Source organism: Chaetura pelagica, unplaced genomic scaffold (genome assembly GCF_000747805.2).
Source record: "Chaetura pelagica isolate M959 unplaced genomic scaffold, ChaPel_1.0 scaffold10, whole genome shotgun sequence".
In the NCBI taxonomy this organism is placed as follows: domain Eukaryota; kingdom Metazoa; phylum Chordata; class Aves; order Apodiformes; family Apodidae; genus Chaetura; species Chaetura pelagica.
This window is the reverse complement of record NW_009952263.1, coordinates 785119-793089: the sequence shown is the minus strand read 5'-3', so window position 1 is coordinate 793089 and position 7971 is coordinate 785119.

The following is a 7971-nucleotide window of genomic DNA, read 5'->3' as shown; positions in this document are numbered from 1 at the left end:
TGCAGGCCGCGCAGGCGAGAACACACCCGGCATTGCTCCGCTCTGGTGCTTGGCAGCGGTTGCCTGTAGGGAGAAGGTTTCTTTAGATTACTTCACTCTCAGGTCTGGCCTGACATGGTTTCATGTATCTAGAATACGAGGAAAAGGCTTCTCACAGCAAACTGGGAGGGAAGCAAAAAGGGGCATTTCTTATTGTTTGATCTGAAAGTGCTTGAGAGCAAGGAGAACCGAGGTCAGATTTTGTGCTTTCCTCCCTCTTTTGTTTGGTTGGGTTTTTTTGTGTGTGTTTTGTTCGATTGTTTGGGGTTTTTTTTTGCCGTTGCTACGTTGTTACTGTGCTACCTGTACCACATTACTAGGGAAGTGATGTGTTGGTCCCCTACACCAGTGCTTGTACAATCAAAACTTACCCAAATACACCATTTCCACCAGACATGCATGAGGTCACCTAATCCCGTTGTCTGCAGAGTGGCTCAGGTTGTTCCAGTAAGGGCTTCCTGCTAGCAGGACTCTCCCACAAGCAACTGATGCCTGGAGGTTCAAGTATGTCCCAGGGCAGAAATCTGAGCCCAGCCTAGGGTTACTGTTAGGGCCAGGACTACAGTGAGGAGAATGAGAAGTAGGAAACCTGTAGGCATTAGATGGATGCATAGGTATGTTTTTTTTCTAGAGTGGTAGATGGCTCTTGCCTTTTTTTCACCATGGGATGCTATGATTTGGACATTACTGTTCCAGTCACAAGGCCTTTACCTGGATGGCAGGTAGGGTTTATCAAGTGCTGTCAAAGGTCATCTGGAAGAGAAGGCAAAGTGAGTCAATTTTCTGCTCTGTGTGTGGCTTAGCAGGTTGGTTTCAGGCTGTAACACTGATGCTCTTGACTACACTGTTTAGCTCCGGTCATAATGCGTAGAGAAGGGAATGGAGTCATGACTCCTGTGCTCCCTTTTGGACTTTGAAACAGACAGTAAGCTGATGGTACCCTGTTCTGATCACTCCTAATCACCTAAAACTTCATCCTTTCCTTTTGGGGCGTAACATGGGTGGATACCACTGCGTGGGGAGAAAGATGAATGGCTGCTGAAAGTCTATGCTAAGTTGGGTATTAATTGTCTTCTAAGTCAGTAAGTGGGTAATCAGAAAATCCCCATTGGCTTGTCTGCAAAGCAATTACAAATGCTTGCTCTCTCTAATGAAAAAAGTTAATGGCTTTAAAGCAGAAAGATTTTCTCAGTTGAAGCAGATGCATGGATTACAAGTTCAGAAGAAAGTATCTGATGCTGTTTAGTAGGCATAAATCCCATAAGGCAACTTTAATTATGCTCTGGCTGTGTGTTCAATGAAGAACATAATCTGTATTCATGCTGCAACCTACCTCCTTCTCAAAATAGTGAACTACGAGTTGCTACAGAAGCCCCTAGTGAAGGTTTTGAAGTTGTCAGGGTTTGGTCAGAAGAAGTCTGGCTCACCCTGGTGACATGCCTCATGCACTTTGAATAGGAAATATGTTACTCCTAACAGTGCAAGAGCCTACACATCCCAAAACAGAGTGCCCAAGTGCTCATGCTTCCCCTGTGACTGACTGATCATCCATCTCAGTTGTGAACGGACACCAGACAGCCCGTAGTCAAGCTCCAGACCCAGCTGGAGAGGAACATCTGTTGGCTGCTGTGGCTTAGATGTGCTCTCCTCCCTTTCCTCATAGGAGGCAAGTTCAGCTTTCAAAGGTAAAAGGGCAAGGCTTTTTAATATTGAGAGCTTTTTGTAACCCCCATAGGCAGGCTTTGCTCCCTGCTAAGCTGTTAGTTACTGTCTCCCACCTAAGATGTAATGTGCACATGGCCTGCTGGGCTAGAGTCACAGTGCCAGCCAGTGTTTCAACCCCTTGTCTTACGGTGAGAGCCTCTGCAGTACTGCCAGGTGTACAGCATGAGTGGCCAGAGGTGCTGAGACAAAAATAGTGGCAAATTGTCATGCACTGTAATTGGAATTCATTCTAGTTAGGCTAAACTGGCCACAGCAAATGGAGAGGATGTGTTTGTGGCTTCATAGCAATAAAATAGAAAAAAGATCAACATGTATGTATGCTCCCCTCCTACCATTCCTCCTTTAGTTATATACTGTGTAGCTGCTCCTCCAGATTGAAAACTAGTAGAAGGGAAAAACGTGTCATTTCATTGTTGGGTCTTTGGTCTGCGTTTATTCAGATGTATGCAAGAAATAGAGAGACACTTAGCAATGCCTATTGACTGTGCTGAAATTAACGGCAATCACACAAACTGCCAAATATGCTGCTATCTTTTTTCTTCTGTTGCCCAAATCTAATTCCCTTCTAAAGCAAACATCCATGGCTACCTATGAAACTGTTTTGCCTTTGATCGTGTCTTGAAAATGTCAGAACTCTGCTGCTTCTAAGGAGCTGATACTAGGTGCAGAAACCCAAAAACATTATGGTACCAGTATTCTTATTTAAATAAATAATAAGGTTTGGAAATAGCCTGGAAATTTACTGTCCTCAGTGCTGTGTTCTGTCACCTGTCCCAGTACCAAGCATTTACCTGATATGTAGAAGTGAATGGGAAGGGGTCAACGTGCACATTCTGTAAAAATAGTGTGTTGTCTGTAACAGTGGGAAGAATTATGTCTGTGAATCACAAAAAGTACTAGTGGAAGATTAGTAAATTAAGCAAAATACAGCGAAAAAACCAGTGGGGCTGTTGTTTGTCGAGCTTAGAATCTTCATCGTTGTGGACCATCGAACTGACCAAGAATGCCTGTTGTAATTCTTATTAGCCTGCTCTCCTGTAGATAATAAGCTCAAATTAATCACACTCAAAGCACTTATTTGTGCTTGGGGGGGTTTGTGTATGTGTCTATTCCAACTTTTGAACCTAATAGCTGATTTCTGCCAAAGTTGAGAGAGATGCAAGTTCTAAAAATAACATTTCTTAAAATGGGAGAGGAAGACAAAAAAATCCTCTGTATGTGTCCTGGCTGGGCATCTCCTCTGGCTTCCCAGGTGTTTGCTGCTAGAATCCCCAGGGCAAACAGATCTTTCCTATGTCTCAGCTATGGGGAGAACTTCAAGGAAGCATGAGCTCTTGTGAACACCAGGCTGATTGCCTCTGTGGCAAACTCCATTTCACTCATTTCAGGGCTTATGGAAGTATACATGTTTGAAACCAAAACTGCTTAAGAAGAAAAAGGTAGATTTAATGAATCTCCACCCTAAAGCATCTTGCAATAAGAACAAAGCTTTTGAAAGTCCCAGATTCGTATGCTTTACTGAAAAGGGTCTGGGAGATGTTAATGTACATGAGTCTTTATATAAGTGTTTTGGATAATTTTCTGCTTTCGATAGTTTTATTAATATATCAGTAGACTTTATCTGAATGGCGCTTTTTTTCATTACTGATTTATAAAGGGATTCAAGATTTGTGCATCTCATCCCGCATTAGTACATGTAAACATTTTTAAAACTTCTCCAGCTCCATTCTACTAAGAATAGAATGAAGCTTCTGACTGTCTATCCCGCTGAGGTAGCACGACTGCACTCCATGCAATATGGCAGTGATCCCAGGGACTTAAACGGGTGAGAGAAATGGTTTATAGAGTACTTTCTTTAAAAACACCTAATGCAGGAGAATTGCCTGAAGTTAAGTCCCCAGACTCTAATACTGACAGATTTGTTCCCTAGTCATGTGCTAATTGTTCTGGAACGAGAATCACTTGCTCCTAGATACTTTTCCCAAAGCAGCATGTACAAAATTAATTTCAGAAAACTCAGTGAGATAGCAGATGGAAGAGGAAGGTGATAGTTATTTTAAACAAAGTTGATTTCAGTTACTAAGACATTGTGTTAGAGATGTTACTCCCTTGGACACCCACACCACATACTCAGAAGCATCAAGATGTGTGATACTTTCATATGCACTTTTCTGTTAATCTTTCAGTCAGGCCTAGTTTAGTACTTCTGATACAAATCCCTACGAGCCTCGTAAATTAAATTGTACTAGCAAACATTTCTGCTGTTAGGTTAAACTAGGGCAATTTTCTTCTGCATCTGAGGCTACTTTTAACTTTGGGGATTAAAAATAGAAAGCAGGAAATTGTAAAAGCAAGCTTTATTATACCCTAAACATACCTGTAAGCTGTTGATAGTGCTGACCAACCACCTCCTTGCTATGAGAGTATAGCAGGAAAAAAAGTTTTCTTTTTGTTTTATGGAAAGATGGACATTCACAGGGAGAAATTTCAGACCATTTGGAGCTTCAAGTGAAAGTTTCACTGAGGGAACTGGGGTTATTTACCATGGAGAAGAGGAGGCTGAAGGGAGACCTTACTGCTCTCTACAATGACCTGAAAGGTTGTAGTGAGGTGGGTGTTGGTCCCTGCTCCCATGTACCAAGGGATAAAGAGGAAATGGCTGCAAATTGTGCCATGGGAGGTTTAGATTGGATTAGAAAAAAATTCTTCACTGAAAGGGAGTCCGGCACTGGAACAAGCTGCCCAGGGAAGCAGTGGAGTCACCATCTCTGGAGGTATTTAAAAGATGTGTAGATACAGTGCTTAGGGACTTGGTTTAGGGGTGGACTTGGTATTGCTAGGCTGATGATTGGACTTGGTGATCTTGAAGATCTTTTCCAACCAAAATGATTCTATGACTAACCTATGTATTTTTTCCCCCTTTGCCCATTCGATTCTCTTGCCTGGGACTCAGAAATGGCTCTAGTGTATTAGACACAGGTCAAGCAATGGCCATCCTTGCTTGGTATGAGTCAGCTCCAATGCCAGCTGAACACCTTATGCTCTTTTTATTCTTTTTTTTTTTTTTTTTTTTTTTTTTTTTTTTTTTTTAAGACTGTGACCATTTAAGTCTCCCCGAGAAATCCTGGATACAAAACCTGGACGCCACTCTTAGGCAGTGCCTCCCTGAATACAGATTTAACGTGTCCTTCAGTAAAAAAATACCATGCCTCTGCTAAACGAGCTGATCTTGGCGAGATCTGACCCTGTGGGCCCGCGGTGGCCGCGGGGTGGCAGCGCTGCCCTCCGCTCGGCCCTGGCTGGGCAAGCTGGTGCTGCCCGGCAGCGCAGCCGGGGCTCAGGGACCCCTGTCTGGCTGTGACCTCTCTGGAATGTGAAGTGGTGACAGGCAAGCAGATCTCTGCTGGAAGTTGGGAGGTGGTGTGTGCTTCATCTGTTTGTAGTGTATGGTGGTTAGAGCTTGGGAAGAACTAACTAGCTAGCACATTATAGAAGTCTTGTTGGTATAGGCAGTATTTATGGAAAGACCTTCCAAAAACAATTGTAACTCACTATTTCCAGGGCTTTGGCTTCCTGTGTCCTACTTGTTCCTGTCTCAGCAGCAAATAATTTTACCAAGAGGTAGCATCTCTGACAAAATGGTGAGCATTACACTGTAGATGCATGTGCTCATTAAACTGTCCTTTGCTGGAATTTTAGAGGCAAAAGATAGCAGAGCACTGGTGTTGAACATAAGATTTCCAAGCAAAGAACAGCAAGCAGGTCCTGGTTGCTCTGAAGTCTGGATCAAATTAAAAGTGGTTTGTCCCTTGCAAGGGAGATGATGATATGACTGTGAGCTCTGGGAGAACAGCTACAGGTTGGAGAAAGCCTACTGCAGTAACTCAGTTTTTAGCAGCCTGGCACACGACTGGCAGGAGAATTGGAATGACAACGTCTGGGAAGTTGATGCAGGGCCAGGAACAGCTAGTGGGCCAGTGGTCTTAGTTATGGGAATGTCAGGGAAGAGGGCAGTGAAATAGTTATGGCCAGTTCTGTAACAGAGTATGACAATTGCCCTCGAGACCCATGTGTGAGTGTAAACATGGTGATACTCTTTTTGTCCCCGTGAGAAAAGAGTGAGAATGGAATTGCTGCCTCTTCATAACCTCCTCATGAGAGGAGGTTATGATGTTTTACAGTTTTTAAAATGTGGTTGCATCTTGTTCTTTCAATGACAAGTTCCTGGCAGAGGCAGAAGCAGTAATATTTATACTGTGATGTCAAATAGTGCCCTATCTCCTTCGCACCTACCCATCCTCACTTAAATACAAAAATATCAGGAAAAACAACTGCTGGAGTCTTCTATCTCACTGGAGTTGGTTACTATGTTTAGCTGTAAATCCCAATCTGCATACAGCACCTTGTCAAAGATTTTTTTTTTTCAGATGTGAGAGGAAATTCAGGCCCATTTGTCGTGAATGATCTATTACCAGATGCATGGGATTGTTAGACGTATTAGATGCATTATTATGTACATTGGTGCAATATTAAGTTGTTAAGTCATTCTTTGTTTATGGTGAAATGCAAGGCAGTTTCCATTTTTGATTGGCATCTCCATTACCTACTCTCAGTAAAGAGATTGCTGGGGTTTTTTTTTAAATAGAAATTTGCACTCAGCTTCACCTTCCACACAATCTAGTTACCCTGCCTGCTTTAATGTGTGCTGCAACTAGCAAATTAGCAGCTGCCATGGCTACTGTAGCCATACAAATACAAATAAAAGCTCTTCAGTTTTAAGGAGTGGCTAGAGGCAGGTAATTAACCACAGTTTCACTCCTTGCACACAAAGTGTGTGGAAAGAAACACACCAGGCTTCCCTGTGGGTTTCGCTTTTATGAACACGTATTTCAAGGATTGCAACATCACTGTCATTTCTGGGTACAGCAAAGACAGCAAGGAAAAGCAAGGCTGAGTGCTGCAACACTCAGCAGAATCCTCTCTAATAAATCCAGTTACAGTTAAGCTGGCAATAACAAAGGGGTCTTAAAAATAATATCAGATTGTTTTTGGGGGAACTTCCTTCTCCTGCTTCTTGTCTCCCGTTTCCAGGCTTTTGTCCTTCACTCTATTCCCTCCACTGCTTCAAGAAAAGGACCTCTAATATATCCAGGAATGAGGGGGTGTTTCACCAAAAGATTTTGCAACCTTGCTGTGCTCTCAGCTTTTTTCATACAGAGGCATTGTCATTTATGCATCTTAATACACTGGTCCCTTTTTAAAAAATAATCCCTGTTATTATATAACTATTTGAAGTTATATAATACCAAGTTAAAGTTAAACTTTTTTTAACATACATAATAAATCATATTCTCCTATGTAGCAGATTATTATTTGTCTATCAGCTCACAGTAAGAGGTCTTGATTTTTGCCCACTGACTTCACTGGGAAGTTCTCAGTTGCCTATAATGAGGATAAAATTGGGTCCAAGAGTGTTAAATTGTATCTTCTGCAGCATAGAACAGTATACCCAGCCATATCACTCTATTTGCAAACACCAGTGAAATTCTTTCTTGGTCTCACTGAGCCATGACAACATGATAGTCTCTTAGAGCTATAGATTGGATTTCAGGACAGAAATTACTGCTACCAGCTAGTTTGAATTCTTGTAGAGAGAGGCAAAAATTTAGCCAGAAACTTGCTGCAAATCTGTATTCATGGTTGACCTGTAAGCCACGAATTGCAGCTTCTTTGTCTCAATAACAACAAAAAAACAGCACACCAGAAAAGCTACTGGTATTGGTTTAATAAAGGCTATTTTCTTCCTCATGTCCCATTCAGAGCTTACTGTTTGTTATTTAATCTCTGAAATTCAAGCCATTAGTGCTTGTTCTTTAAAGGACAACAATAATTTTAGGTTGCTATAAAATTAATCTGAAGCAGAAGTTGCATTTTCATCCATACTTTTACTGTTTCTCTATTTTAAAGCGTCTGGGGCTTTGGGCCAAGCATTGGTATAAATCAGAATAAATACTTGGCTGACTTACTTGGGTATCTTCCTTCAGCAATCTGTTTCTGGCTCACAGTTTGGCCTTCTTTGCAACTGGCTTACCTATTTCTTTTCCTGCCAGCTTTTTTTGAGGTTTGTTGTTTAGTGTTGGTGGTTTTGGGTTGTTTTTTTTTCTTTTACATCTTCTGTCTGAAGAAAAAAAGTATCTTGGTTCAGCA